This window comes from Notamacropus eugenii, chromosome 1 (assembly GCF_028372415.1).
Source record: "Notamacropus eugenii isolate mMacEug1 chromosome 1, mMacEug1.pri_v2, whole genome shotgun sequence".
Taxonomy (NCBI): domain Eukaryota; kingdom Metazoa; phylum Chordata; class Mammalia; order Diprotodontia; family Macropodidae; genus Notamacropus; species Notamacropus eugenii.
In genome coordinates this window covers 33,632,229-33,647,868 of record NC_092872.1, presented here as the reverse complement: position 1 = coordinate 33,647,868, position 15,640 = coordinate 33,632,229, and the positions used below count along the sequence as shown (strand labels likewise).

At 36.3% G+C, this 15,640-nt stretch overlaps 1 long non-coding RNA gene across 1 annotated transcript; it reads left to right on the top strand.

Annotated features, from left to right (window-relative positions):
• The first annotated feature begins 455 nt into the window (after window positions 1-455).
• LOC140496617 (uncharacterized) lies at window positions 456-4,075 on the top strand. The gene is made up of 4 exons (XR_011964346.1): window positions 456-671; window positions 861-989; window positions 1,524-1,675; window positions 2,797-4,075. It is a non-coding gene; the product is annotated as an uncharacterized lncRNA (long non-coding RNA).
• The last annotated feature ends 11,565 nt before the right edge of the window (window positions 4,076-15,640 follow it).

The following is a 15,640-nucleotide window of genomic DNA, read 5'->3' as shown; positions in this document are numbered from 1 at the left end:
GTGGGGAGCCTTGGGTGGCTTGCTTTGTTTCTAAAGTGATTTCTTCTTTTTCGCAAGACAGAAAACCAAAAGGCAGCAAGAAAGCTTGCTTGGGTCCTGGGAGATGTTCGGAGAAGGCAGAGTACCTGTACTCTCCCAGCTGAGGATGGTTGTCCTCTCCAGAAGGGGAGGTGGAAGAGGAGGAGCAGCTGGAGAAGGAGCAGTTGGGCTCGGCTGGGGAAGGAGGCAGGAAGGGAGGGAGGGGGAGGTAAGTGCGAGCCTCCTGGCTGGAAGCAGCCGAGACACTCAGGCAGAGTCAGCGCCGCGGTCCAAGTGATGGAGAGGGAAGAAGGCGCTGCTCGCCACGCGCGCTCCTCCCTCTGGCTGCTGCCCGAGCTCGAGCCGGGGGGCGCGGACAGGGAGAGCCCGAGCCGCGCTCGCTCCGCTCTCTTACTCGCCGCTGCCTTCGCTCGCTCACGCTCGCTAGCTGTCGACACGGGCACACACACACGCGCACACGCGCACACACCCCACATCCCCCCGCAGCCGCGGCAGCGGCTCCGCCACACGCACTCACCTGCATTTCCTTAACGAGCCACTTGATGGCTGACAGCAGCGATGTGCCCGCTCCCCAGGCCCGCTAAAGCGAGCCCCATAGGGCGGGGGTGGAGGAGGAGGAAGAAGAGGGAGAAGTAAAGGAGGAGGAGGGCGGGGAAGGCACCAAGGGGGAGAACCCGGGGAGGCCGCGGCTCTGCAGGAGGGAGCGGAGTGGGGCCCGCGTGGGATGCACTGAGCTGGGCAGGGCTGGGCAGGGCTGGGCTGGGCAGCAGAGCAAAATGTTTCTCAAGTGGTGACCCCCGGAGTCTCCCGTTTCCCGGCAGGATCCGAGAGCTCCAGGTTAACCCACTTCCACCCTCGGAGAGCTGGACATGACACTCTCCTTGGCCATACAGAGGACTCCCCCCACCCCCTTTCCAGATGTGGATTTCTCCTCTGCTGCTTATTGTGAGGTCCTGAGCTTTTATTTGGCGGGAGGGTGGAAGGGGGGTGGGGGCGACCTTGGAGAAGCGTGTCGGAACCCGAGTTTGCAGCTACGTGAACCAGAATATCAGATATAGTGGTCGGGGGTGGGGAGGAGAAATAAAGTGGGTCACAAAAGGATTCGTATTTGGTCGCAGACGAGTAGTTTTTATTTTAGAAGTCAGGTGCCCAACAAGCAGGTGTTATTTGAGTGAGAAATTGGACAGTCAAGTGGAGGAGGAACTGTTTCTTTAAGACAGTCGTTAGGGGTGATTTTAACAGTCCCAGCCTTACTAGTGAAGGGATGTTAGGAGTTTGGGATTTTATTTATAATGGTGGTAGGTCTTCCCTCTTCTTTCTCGTGGTTCAACCATCAGGGGCAGCTTTTAAGAGATGTAAAAGTTCTCAACAGATTTAGACTTCTAGATAGAAACAAGTTAGATGCAGCGAAGCTTCAGTGATGCTTTGGAATGGAAAGAGGTCAAGAAGGAGAATGTTGGTCTCTTAACCCGTCACCTTTCCAGGTCGGAACATCAGCCACCCCCAACCCGCTCTCGGCCTACACACACTCGAATTGTGCCCGAAGCACTCCTTTTGGAGACAAAAATAGTTATCTGTCTCAAAACAATTCCCTAATATGAAGACTGTAAAAGCGTGACTTCCAAACTATTAGCTGGTAAGTGGTATTTTTGGAAAGCAAAACAAATACAAAGCTATGCAAAGTAGACAATATCCACATGTCAAAGCAATTTCACTTTCAAGATCGAAGTAACGATTAATCCGTGTTAGTGATCCTTTGTTTAAAAGGGGATGTAGGATCCCCTTTTATTTTTCTTTTAAGCACTTGCCTACAATGTCCCTTCATTCCTCAGGGTTAATCCTTCTACTATATCCCTCCATTGTCAATATCTCTGCTGTTTTTCTTTCTTTTTATTTAACTTTCAGTGATCTGGGTTTGGATTTGCAGTGTGCCAGTACCTTTTAGGAACTTCATACATGCATTATGTATATTTTATATTCATGCATATATCTGTATTTGTATATAATAATAATATGTCAATGATCTGTAGGAGTGTATTGTCTGGATCTTGTTTACAGTTGCAAAAAATATCCTCCCTTTCTCTGATATTAATCATATCCAAGATGACCTACAGTGCAATCTCTCTTGTTGTCTCCCCATTCCCCTCCATCCTCTTTCTAACTCTCCCTTCCTCCCTGCTTCCTTCTCCCTTTTCCCTTCCCTATTATGTTCCCCTTACCTTCTCCCTCCCTCTTTCTTCTCACTCTTAAACCTGTCTCTTTCCCTTCCTGATATTGTTAAGAAACATTTCCTGATGAATTATCAGTGAGGGAATTTTATGAACATTTAATTCCTCAAGGTATCAAAAGGGGAAGGGAGAGGAGAACAGCAGTAGTGATGTTGCTGGATCCTTGCTTCTATCTTTCATGTCATCAGTCACTCATTATACTACTGTACTCATTGCCAAGTAGTGACAGAGATTATTTCCCCTCCTGTTATTCATAATAATACATTTGCCCTACCCTGGAAACTTTCATAATTAATAATAAAAGAAATAATGCTCCTTGAAATCCTGGGATGTGTAGATGGAGGCTGGTGTGGTCAGCCTAGTCACATTGTGTTGTTACTGCTGCTGCAAAGGCAATATGATCACTTCTTCATTTTTGCTGCTTCTGGTGGGTTAAGCATTTGGCCCTTTTACTGTTTTCTCTTTTCCTTCTTTCCCTTGACGATAGTTTGTGTATTTTAAATAAAGATTTCATTCTGCCAACCCGCAGGAAGCTTTTAACAAGATGCAGCTGAGCGTGTCGATATCTTATATCTTTTTACTGCTGTATGGGGTGTACATCAACTTGAAACTCATCTCTACTTCAGCTGAACACTGGCATCTCTTAGAAACAGTGCTCCCCAGGGGCAACTTTACTTGCCTCCATACAACTGCCCAGTGGTACCCTCAGAAAGACTGCACGGCAACCTCCCACTGAGAGCAAGGAGGAGTTACACTTCACCTTCCCCACTGCCTCATGGGATTAAAGGAATGCAAACATATTTCATGACTATCTTATTTTAGAATTTTAATATTGATCATCACTATTGAAGTTGGTCAAAGGTGTCTTTCTTAACAGACTGTAGCAAGATAACAAATCTAAGTGATCCCCTTTCCCTACTTAGCTATTTGCAAATAATAGGTCATGGATTGTGTTCTGGTTTTGTTTTCAAGCAAAAAATAAGCCATCACTCATTTTGGTCTTTAAAAATTAAAAAGAAAACCTTTAGCTGTTTTTTTTTTATTAGCAATTCATGTTTATAAAACAACCACAGTAATAGTGAAACAAAAAGGAAGATAGATGTCAATGCCTACTGAGTTCCCCTTGATTTATGTGCATTTTAATCATGGCTTGATGTAGCCAATAAGGCCAAACAACTATTTTAATTACTTGCCTGAAATGTAAGAAAATGTAAAATTTGCACATTTTTTTCTGACTCTGTGAATGACTGCATTTATGCAACAAAGGAATCTGAAGCTTTTGTCCATTTTCTTTTCCCCTAAGTCCGGTTTCATTTATTATACCTTGTGAACAACCATATGTCAATTTTTGTAGACTTTTGTGGGATATTTTTGTTAGTCTATTTGTTAGACTTCCAAAAAATGCAAGGTGTTCTGCAGAGAACACTGAGCATAAACCTTAGAAAAATGAATTAACCTTCAGAAAGGGGATAGAAAAACAGATAATGCCCCCACCCACCTAAAAAATGAAAGAATTGAAGTTATGTTCCTTAAATGACCTACAATTATCACAAATGACTGTATTAATAAGTCACATTTATATATGACCATATTTTAATAAGGTATTTGCTTACAATAGGTTGATGTAAATAGGTGTAAATAGATTCTAATTTTAGAAATTTACAAATAAAGGACTGGAGAGACTGGGACCTACAGGGACAAAGTTAACAGGAGAAGATGGAACTATGTGTCCAGTTTTCTAGTATACCATAGCTGCCAGGATCTTCCACATATCATATCATGAAACCTAATAAAAACCTGATATTATATATTTGCATGTAATGTAATATTTTTTTCTATGTTCTTAACTTCTCCATCTGTACCATTTGCACCTTTTATTTTCTTTACCACAATCAAATGACTTCTAAATTCTCTTTCAATTCTAAATTTTTATTCTTAATCAACAACATTAACTTTGAAAACCTGTTTTTTCATTCATGTATGACATCATAGCACCAATTCACTTTATAAGTCTTCAGACCTAAATAAGAATAACAGTTCATATTTTTAGGTTGAAGTTTTGAGTTTTGCAAAATACTTCCCTCAAAATAATCATGCAAACTTGGTGATACAAGTATTAATATTCTCATTTGTAGATAAGGTAATCCAACGTGTATGTAGATTATGTGACCTACCCAAGGTTATACAGCATGTGTCAGTGACAGGATATGAACAAAGGTCCTCAATTCTGAATGCATTGCTCTTTTCACTATGTGTAATTTTTTAATATAGAAATTACAGTAACTGAAAAAAAATCCTTATTTGGTGGCCAATTCATCTATTATGAGTCTCTTTGAAATGATTTCAGTTTGCTTTTGGAAGACAGACTCAAAATCAAGTGACTTTAGGTTAATACTTGTACCTTTTTTTCCAGCTAAATAAGACTGACCAGTAGTGCTAATTTTCAATTAGATCAGCTTTCCAGAGATTGGGTCACCTTGATAACACAATGAGGTATCAGGAAAACAAGACAAAACAAAAACAACCCTTTAATGGTGGCAGAAGTATGAAATATTAGTTTACTATTTAAATTGGGTTTTTCTGTTGTTTGAATGTTCCATTTCAATTTTATATAAATAAATAATAAGTATCAAGCTGAAATGCATTACTTCTATTATCCTTTGAAGCAAAGGATTTTTGTTTCAGATCTTACATTTAATTTCTCATCTGTTCATAGATCAACAATCTATAATGAGAAAAATGAAGGATGTTTTATTCAGTGTTAAGAAGTTATGATAGCATTAAAAATAGTAACATAGTAATATGTTAACAGGTTGCTCAGAAAAAAAAAAATTAAGACAACTCTTTACCATCCAAAGAAAGTTGTAGTTTTTTAACCTTATATAATCAAACTGTAAATAAATGAATGTTGTAATACTACTGTGGAATACTGCTAACTCTACTGAACTAAATGTAACTTGCAACATTCATAAACAGTGTAATGAATTTTAGAAAGATGTGTCAAATTTATGTGTATTAAATAAATTACAGTTTGGACATTTTGTTTTCATTGAACACTCAGCTTAATGTGCTATGTTCTTACTGGGAAAAAAAGTTTTGTATAAAAGGATTAGCATTCTTCGAAGTATGTAAAATATACTTTCATAATAATAAAATCTTTACCTGTCTCAAATTTACAAAGAGCTATTGAAACTCATGAGAAACAACCACTAAATTACTACTAAACCTGGATAAAAACTACAGGTATCTGTTAATGTTAAAAAATGGGAAATGTATGTTTATGCATATACATTAAAGAGGAAGGAGCTGACAAAATAGAATATGGATTGGACTTGAGCTCTTTCAGGAGTTTTCCTATAGAATCTATCTCCAGAAATAGGGACAGAAGAGAAAAGAAAGAAAACAGAAGGTAAAGCTTTTAAAAAAAAAGATTAAACATAAAAGATTTGGAGGAAACCCCCCCCCCCATTTAAATCATATCCTTGATTACTTTTGGAGTTTATCTCTCTTATTAACAAAAAAGATACTTATTGCAAGATTTTACCTCTGTGATGTTAAATTCTAAAAATTCTTCAATTGTTATGCTTTCTGAAGCAAGAATATTTTGTGCACTTGTCTTTTTATAATTTAGTTACACCAGTGAAATTGCTGACTAAAATCATAAAAGTGTCTTTCTGAGCATGAGTTATCTGATATTTCTTTGGTTCCTGACACTTTTAAAGCAGGTAGGCAAGTATGGAAAAAATGGACAAATAGTGGATGTGAGATTAATGAAAAGCAAAGAGAATTTTCATTATTTATAACTAATTTGTACCACTTAAGAAGGCAATCATGCCTTCTAAGTTCTCAGTGTTTCAATCAAAATGTCAAATCCTTCTGCTGAGATCTAAAAGTGTGTGTGTTGAAGGGGTACAGGAGAGGTGGAGAGAATTGTATTTCATAAAATCAAATACATTTGAGGTTTATGTCTCCTTAAATTAAAACAAAATTGATGATGATCAAATAGGTTCTAGTTTTATTTTTGGTACAACTGATTCTATCCTTTAGCAATTATACACTTTTCAGACATTCTTCTAAGGAAAGCAGAATAAATGATATCAAGATAGTAAGATGATGATGATTTTCTATATTGCCCTATTTTGTTTTTTATTTTTGTAAAGGATCAAATAAATTAGGATCTTTATAAAAATTTTCCATATTCCAAGAAGGCTAACATTTCTGATGTTCATAGAATCAAAGTATAGAGACATGAAGGATTCATTAGAAGTAATATGTTCCAATCTCATTTCAGAAATGAGGAAACTGAAGCCAAACAAGTTAAGAGATTTGTGCCATATGATACAAATAGTTAACAGAACAGTTAGGATTAGAACTCAGTCACTGATTTCAAATTCTTTCTTAAGGCCTCATTGTTCCACTTATAAAACAAACTCAGAAAATTTGTAACTTTTCATAGTCATAGAGAAAACTGAACACAGGTTCTCCTGCCTCCAAATGCATTACCTTCCCTACTAAATTAGTAGAAGATGTTACTCATTTTTATTATTTTTTCTATATGTTTTATGCAGTTAAAATTATGAAAGATGTTTTCTATATCAGCATAAAGGAAAAAAAATCAAATAGTGTTCAGCGGATCAACTTTGCATGTTTTGTAGCAACACCAAAGGATAAACAATATTTCCTATTTTAATATATAACATTGAATAATATTAAATAAAACTACATGTATATACATATATATGCTAGATCATATATATTTCTACATAAAGGTACAAAATCAATACATAGCCCATTTTATAACTGAGGCAACCAGGCCCAGAAAGGCTAATTGATTTGTTTAAGATCATTCTGCCAAGTATATAGTAGGGTTTGACCAGAAAAAAAGCAACAAAGTCTCCTGTTACCCCTTTTTCATTGCAGTTCTAGTTCCCCATAGCATGTTTTAATGATTTAAATGTTTTTATTCACATCAAATATATAGATATACAAATTTTAATTCAACATTTCTAAAGCATATGAATACATGCATATATATATATATATTTAAAACAACTGACACTGAAAAGAAGAAATTATTTTTTTAAAAAAAGAACAGTCTGATTCTCCTACATTGGAAGAGGGAAGAAAGGAGAAAGATTGATGGCAGAGCTCCTGGAGGTGGATTGAATGATGTGCCTAGAGATGAGTCAAAATCACAAGCTCTTTTCTTTCTCCCATGTATTGATCAGCACCCTTGGCATGCTAATGAATTCCATGTACACAAATCTTGATATGGCAGTTTTATAATGATTAGGCTCATGGCTACAATAAAAGTAAAGTATAATAGTTTATATTAAAATACAAATTTAAAGTAGGCTTATATGTATTAATATGAACACCAAACAAATTAAGAGATAATACATTGTATGCTTTGTGTCAAGTTTTAATCAGTATTATTTAATCACATAAGTGCTATATAAGAGTGTTCATATTATATTTTTTTTTATTGAGGAGACAAAATAAATTATCTTCCAATCCCAAAGATATTTAATTACAATGATGTTACTAATGCACTTGAGTAATACTTTTAATCTGCAGTTAGCAACTATTATTCTAATCAGGAAAAAAAATCTTAGCATGTTATAAATAATAATAGAATCCTTGTAAGCATTTTTGGGGGGTGTAGTGCTGTGCACTAGATAATAGTGTCTGAAACCCCTGGGTCCTAGATTGCTATTGATATACACTCTAGATATAATCATGAACAAATCACTTTTCTATTCTGTTCTCCAGACATTCATCTAAGTTTATAGAAAATTTTGATCTTCATTGGTCTAATTTCCAGATTAAAAGATCTGGGCTTTCAGCCCCTCACCCTCAAATTTTTCCTTAGGAAAATAATTAATGCTAAATTCTCATTTTCTCCCTTTTCACTTATAGGTGGTAGGGGAAAAAGGATTTAGTTAGCACCTAATATGTGTCAGGAACTGTGTTGCAAATATCTGAGTTTACTCTCACAAACATGGGAGGTAGGTACTATTATTATCCCCATTTTACAGTGAGGAAATTGCAGTACAAAGAGGTTAAATGACATGCCCAGAGTCACATGATTGAGCTATGTCCGAGGTCAGATTTGCATTTAAGTGTTTCCAGCTCCAATCCACTATCCACTGAGCAACCTAGCTCTTTAATCAATTGTAAGAGGAATTGCTTCCTTAAATAAACTTTTTTGTTCTAGTTTTGAGTCTCTGCGAAGAAAGTAAGACACTATTAATGACAGCGAAGTACACTGTAGTAATTAAAGTTAGTGACTCTCAAGCATATTTTTTTCTTCCCACAAAGTCTCTCTTGGTTTTTCAAACACACACACACACACACACACACACACACACACACACACACACACTATCTTAAGTTGGAAAGTTGTTTCACTTCATCTTTTTGTGGGTTCTGTAGCTCCGGAATCTGTTTAGAGACTTGATTTAACATTGTTTCAGAGGGAAACTGGGAAGAGCTCAGGCAAACTTCCTGGCTTCTCTCTGCCATCTTGACTCTGTCCCTATTAAGCATATCTTTGACAAAAAGCCATTTCCCCAAAGCAAGCCTGGATCATAACCTATAGGGTTTTTTAAAAGGAATTAAATCAGGTGAGTACCCAGGCTACCGATCTCCCTTTCTTAGATAATTTTCTTAAACTTTCATGATGTAAGGTTCTTGGTGTATGGTTCTTTTACAGTATTCCATCTGCAAATGGATATTTATGTAATTCTAGAAAATAACTTTTCCTTTATTTGGTCTCACAGTTTGTATTAAATACCTGTGTTCAAGAATTCCTAGGAAATAAGTTATCAGAAAGCTGATGCAAATACAGCTTTATCATCATGGTGGCACAATAAGCAAAAAAGCATATATGCATAAACTAAATGACAATATAAGTGGAGGTTTGCCTCATGCAGTGCAAGGGAAAGGAAGATGTATTAGGGAGGAAATTCAGCCAAAGTCAGGGTTCTGTACCCTGAGAATGGGTTTGGTTGACAAAAGATAATTGGTGCTTGATGCGGGAGGAGGCATTTCTAATCATACTGAGAAATGCTGAAATTTTAAGGGTCATATATTGATAACCAAACTTGGGTGAAGCCTTGGTAGTAGAAGGAATTTCCTAATCCTATAAAATAAGTTAACTATTTAAGAAAACTGTAGGAGAATGATTCAGAGGTTGCAATTGGCCAGAAGTTTCATCCAATCAGAATTTGTTAGTCTTACCTACCTGACCCAGATTGATCACATGTCAGAAAGTCAGAACATTGGAAAAGTACAAATTATCAATTTTTGCCTGCATGCTTTTATGGACATGAGCACCATTTAGCCTAAGTGACTCCATATTGGAGTCCTAACATTATATCTATAACATTAAAAAATGTAACTATGACATCAAATAGTATAAAGTTTACAATTATTACAGTTTCTCATTATTACCAATATATTTATCAGAGTTCATTATTCTCCCAACGGGGACCAGACTCCCAGGACTATTGGAAGTAAGAAAAAAGGTCCCAGGCATTGTTTTTGTTTGAGTGGTTTACAATCGTATGATGATTTTCAACTCTTAAAGGCTCACCTAGATTTCTTCTGATTATAATTTTGGCATTACCTTGAGTAAAAATGTTAATTTCATCATACACACATATGTACATGTATGTAAGCATGCCTGTGTGTATATGTACGCATGTATACATACACTTTCATCCTCCAGTCTTTGTATAATTTTGTCCATGATGTTTGTTTTTTCTTCTTCATAACAATGGGTAGCAGCTTTTTTCACTATTTTTTATGTTCTTTAAATTTCTGGAAGGCTCCATTATACTAAAAACCCCTTCAACTCATAGCTCAATCTGAAAGTATTCTGAGGATTAATGAGATTATTTTGTAAAAGATTTGTCAGTTCTTGATTTTTTTCCATTTTTATCCATACTTTGCTTTATGCTTTTACTTCCATAACTTTTACTTCCACATACCAACAGCCAGTGAAATATCACTAACAGACATTAATGTGTGGCCTTGAAGTTTAGGAACTCTTACACATATCATTGAAATAATATCCATTCTTAAATACCACAAAATGAATAAAAATATAAAAGAACAATGAAATATATGCATATATATGTTAGGAAATCCTCATACAATTGAAAGAGTTCAAACCAGGAGAAACCATCTCAGTCTTGATAAAAGTTCAATGTCTTGAGTTTGTATAGTGTCAGTAGAGACATATATACACCTTATCATGCACACATCAAACAATTTTGAACTTATTTCTTGCCATATGTAATTTTCATGTCACTATAACATGTTGGAGATACTCTCAGAACCTAGAAAGACTTGCTATGACATTTAGGTACATGATCTTTATGATCTACAATACTTAGCACAATGATGAGGATGTATCATAGTGGTAGTTTGATGGATCCATGGTATCACACATGATTATCTTGCTTACACTGATACAAATTGTGACGCATCTACACATTTTCCTCTTGTGTAATTCTCACCTATTTTTATGATGATTTTGGTTTTCGGGTCAATGAATTCATTGGTATAGGAATGATGAAATTACTACCACTGATTCAGATCAGCACCTCCTTTGTTAATTTGTCTCAAAAAGTTACCTGGGGAAATGACCTCCAGTACCTGGGGTTTTATTTACGTATACCAATAAAGCTTGTATATAGGACTTGATCCCTGATCTTCCTGAGTCCAAATCTACCCGCTCTGGATTACACCATATTGTCCATCCTGATTCTCATCTATGTCCTAGAAATTTACCATTCAGGACCTTCCAAACTTGTCTGGATTTTGCTTCTGGTTAATTTATCACTTTGTGCCTAGCATCATGCCAGTTGTCTATTAATTATCCCTCTGACTCTTTGTGTGACCAGCTCATCATTTCAAGTCAAACATATTCTTGGTGATCTATCTGTTTTTCTTGTCTTACAGGCCAATTCTCATCCATGCTAATATGATGCCACTTATTTACAACCAAAGTGTGTCTGTCCACTGTCCCCTGGTTCATATGTAATTATGATTTTTGTTAGCTTGCAGTGTTCCACGACCCAGAAGTCACTGCTGAGAAGACAACAGATATGAAATAATGAAATATGGACTGGTTGATTTCCATACAGAAATTTGATGATTGTTTTCTCCAAAATTCAGTCCCTGTTGGGTGTTACTGTCAACAGAGTTCTACAGGGAAAAAAAAATATAACGCCATCAGGTATTTCTCAACTAAAAGTTAAAATAATAGCAATCAAATTTATCCTTCTTTTGGCTCAGAAGTTTATTTTTAAAATTGTATTAGAATGACTAGAGACAGAGTATTCAGTAATTAGTCTTTGAAAATTATATTGGTTATTTCCCAATAGATGAGTGAACAATAGATATGAACATACATTTCTCAAAGGAAGAATTGCAAACAATTAACAACCATATGGAAAAATGCTCCAAATTGCAACTGATAAGAGAAACAAAAATTAAAACTATCATGAGGTTTCATTTCATGCCCAGTAAATTGGTAAAAATGACAAATGATAGGAATATTCAATGTTGGAGGTATTGCATGCAATGATTCTGGAAAGCATCTTGGAAATATGTTAATAATATGACTAAATTTTCCATATCCTTCAGCCCCATGATATCACTGTGAAAAATATATCCAAAATTAAAATTGTATGCACCAATGTTTTTGATGTTAGTAAAGAAATAGAAACAAAATATATGCCTATAGATTTGGGAATGGCTAAAAAAATTGTAGCATATGGAAAGAACAGAATATTATGATGCTATGGAAAAAAAAGATAAACATAACAAATACATAGAAACAGGGAAAGATTTGTATGAACTAATGCAAGGTGAAGTAAGAGTAATCAGAAAAATAATGTTACACAACAAAAATAATCAAAGTGGAAAAATAAAAACTAAGTATAAATGAGATGTTGATTGTTGGGAAATTATAATGGCCAAGCATGGCCAAAAAGAAAAGATATAAGAAGATCCTTGTTCATGCTCAACTCACCTATGCATTGCAGAGCTGCAGGTTTCTAGACATGAAAAATGGCATATAACATGAGAAGGGTTTTTAAAATTTATTTATGGTTTCATTGACTTTTCCTTTTGTTATGGTCCTCTTTTTTTCCACTTCTCTCATAAGTGGTGACTTTTTGGAGAGAGGGGAAAAGATCCAAGAGGAAATATAGCTAATGCAAAGACCATACATATGGGGAGAGGGGAGGAGTCAAGATGGTGGAGTAACAGCATGGATTTGCTTGAGGTCTTCCAAAACTCTCCAAATACCTGTAAAAGATGGCTCTAAATAAATTCTAGAGCTAAAGAACCCCCAAAATGACAGTGAAACAAATCTCTAGCCCAAAGACAATCTGGAAAGTCAACAGAAAGGGGATATCACATTGGAGAGTGAGCAGAGGACAGTCCATCATGGGCTCAGGGGATTGAATCACTCGTAGCTGTGGCAGTTTCTAGAAATTTCAACCCACAAACAGCAAAGACAGCATAAGAAGTTCAGATGGAAAACACTGTAGAACCTGATCTGAATGGGGTCTGGCCCCAACCTCAGGGCTGAGAAGGAAGTGCAGTGGTGGTGGCAGTGGCTGCTCCCAGAGCTCTGGGCCCACAGAATGTGGGGAGTCAAGCAGGTGAAACAAAACTCTTGGAGCCTGGGACAGTACACCCACCCCCACCCCAGACTCACTGGAAGCACAGCCTTACCTTGACAATAAGTTAGAAAGTCAAGATGAGTAAACAGCATAAAAAACAAAAACAAAAGCAAAAGCCCTCAGGCTATAGAATTTTGATTTGGTGACAAAGAAGAAAACAATACAACCAGAAGAAGATAACAAAGTCAAAGCTCCTACATCAAAAGCCACCACAGGCCATGGAAGAGCTCAAAAAGGATTTTGAAAATCAAGTAAGAGAAGTAGAGGAAAAATTGGGAAGAGAAATGAGAGTGATGCAAGAAAATCATGAAAAATGAGTCAATAGCTTACTAAAGAAAATCCAAAAAAAAAAAAAATCGTGAAGAAAATAGCACCTTTAAAAATAGACTAACCCAAATAGAAAAAAGATGTCCAAAATGCCAATGAGGAGAAGAATACCTTAAAAAGCAGAACTGGGTAAATGGAAAAGGAGATCCAAAAGCTCTTTGAAGAACATAATTCCTTAAAAATTAAAATGGAGAAGATGGAAGACTTTATGAGAAGTCAAGAAATTACAAAACAAGACCAAAAGAATGAAATAATAGAAAGCAATGTGAAATATTGCATTGGAAAAACAACCGACCTGGAAAATATATTCAGGAGAGACAACTGAAAAATTATGGGCCTACCTGAAAGTCATGGTCAAAAAATGAGCCTAGACATCATCTTTCATGACATTATCAAAGAAAACTGCCGTAATATTGTAGAACCAGGGGGTAAAATAAATATAGAAAGAATCCACCAATCATCTCCTGAAAGAGATCTGAAAAGAAAAACTCCTAGGAACATTGTAGCCAAATTCCAAAACTCTCAGATCAAGGAGAAAATATTGCAAACAGCCAGAAAGAAACAATTAGTTTTGTGGAAATACAATCAGGATAACACAGAATCAAGCAGCTTCTACATAAAAGATCGAAGGACTTGGAATATGATATTTCAGAAGTCAAAGGAACTAGGATTGAAACCAAGAAGCACCTACCCAGCAAAACTGAGTATAATACTTCAAGGAAAAAATAGCATTCAATGAAACAGAAGACTTTCAAATATTCTTGATGAAAAGACCAGAACTGAATAGAAAATTTGACTTTCAAACACAAGAATCAAGAAAAGCATGAAAAGGTAAACAGGAAAGAGAAACCATAAGGAAATTACTGAAGTTGAACTGTTTACATTCCTACATGGAAAGACAATATTTGTAACTCTTGAGACTTTTCTCAATATTGGGATAGTTGGAGGGATTATATACATATAGACAGAGGGTACAGGGTAAGTTGAATAGGAAGGGATGATATCTAAAAAAATAAAATTCAGGGATGAGAGAGGAATGTATTGGGAGGAGAAAGGGAGAAATGGAATGGGGAAATTTATTTCTCATAAAAGAGGCAAGAAAAGACTTTTTCAATGGAGGGGGAAAAAGGGAGGTGAAAAGGGAAAAATGAAGCTTACTCTCATCACATGTGACTTAAGGAGGAAATATCATGCATATTCAATTTGATATGAAAATCTATCTTACTCTACAGGAAAGGAGGGGAGATGGGGATAAGTGTGGTGTGTGCGGGGGAAGATAAAAGGGAGGGCAAATGGTAGGAGGGAGTAATTAGAAGTAGACACTTTAGGGCAGGGGCAAAATCAAAAGAGAGAATAGAATAAATGGAGGGTAGGATAGGATGGGGGAAATATAGTTAGTCTTTCATAATATGACTATTATGGAAGTCTTTTGCATAACTACACATGTGTACCCTATAGTGAATTGCTTGCCTACTCAGTGGGGATGGATGTGGAGGGAGGAAGGAAAAGAAGTTGGATCTCAAAGTGTTAGGAACGAATGTTGAGAATTGTTTTTACATGCAACTGGGAAGTAAGGAATACAGGTAATGGGATATATAAATCTATCTTTCTCTACAAGAACAGAGAGAAAATGGAAATAAGGGAAGGCAGGGGTCTGATAGAAGGGAAGGCAGATGGAGGAAGGGGTAATCAGAATGAAATGTGTCCCAGGGTGAGAGGATGGGAGAGATGGGAAGTTTGGAACTCAAAATCTTGTGGAAATGAATGTTGAAAACTAAAAATAAATTAATTTAAAAAATTATCAAGAAAAACTGTCCTGGTAGTCTAGATATTGAAAGGTAAATACATATTGAAAAACTCAACTGATCACATCCTGAAAGAGATCCCAAAAGGAAAACTCCATGTATATTGAAGCCAAATTTCAGATTTCCCAGGTCAAGGAGAAAATATTGCAAGCAATCAAAAAGAAGCAATTCTGGAAGTGTAATCAGGATAATACAAGATCTTGCAGCTTCTACAATAAGGGATCAAATGGGTTGGTATATCATATTCTAGAGGTCAGAGGAGCTAGGATTAAAACCAAATATCATCTGTCCAGCAAAAGTGAGCATAATCCTTCAGGAGAAAATATGGATATTCAGTGAAATAAAGGACTTTCCATCATTCATGCTGAAAATACAAGAGTTGAATAGAAGATTTGATTTTCAGATACAAGACTCAAGAGAAGCATGAAAATGTAAATAGAAAAGGGAAATCATGAGACTTTTTAAAGTCGAACTGTTTACATTCCTATAGAGAAAGATGATATTTGTAACTCATGAGACCTTTCCCAGTATTAGCATA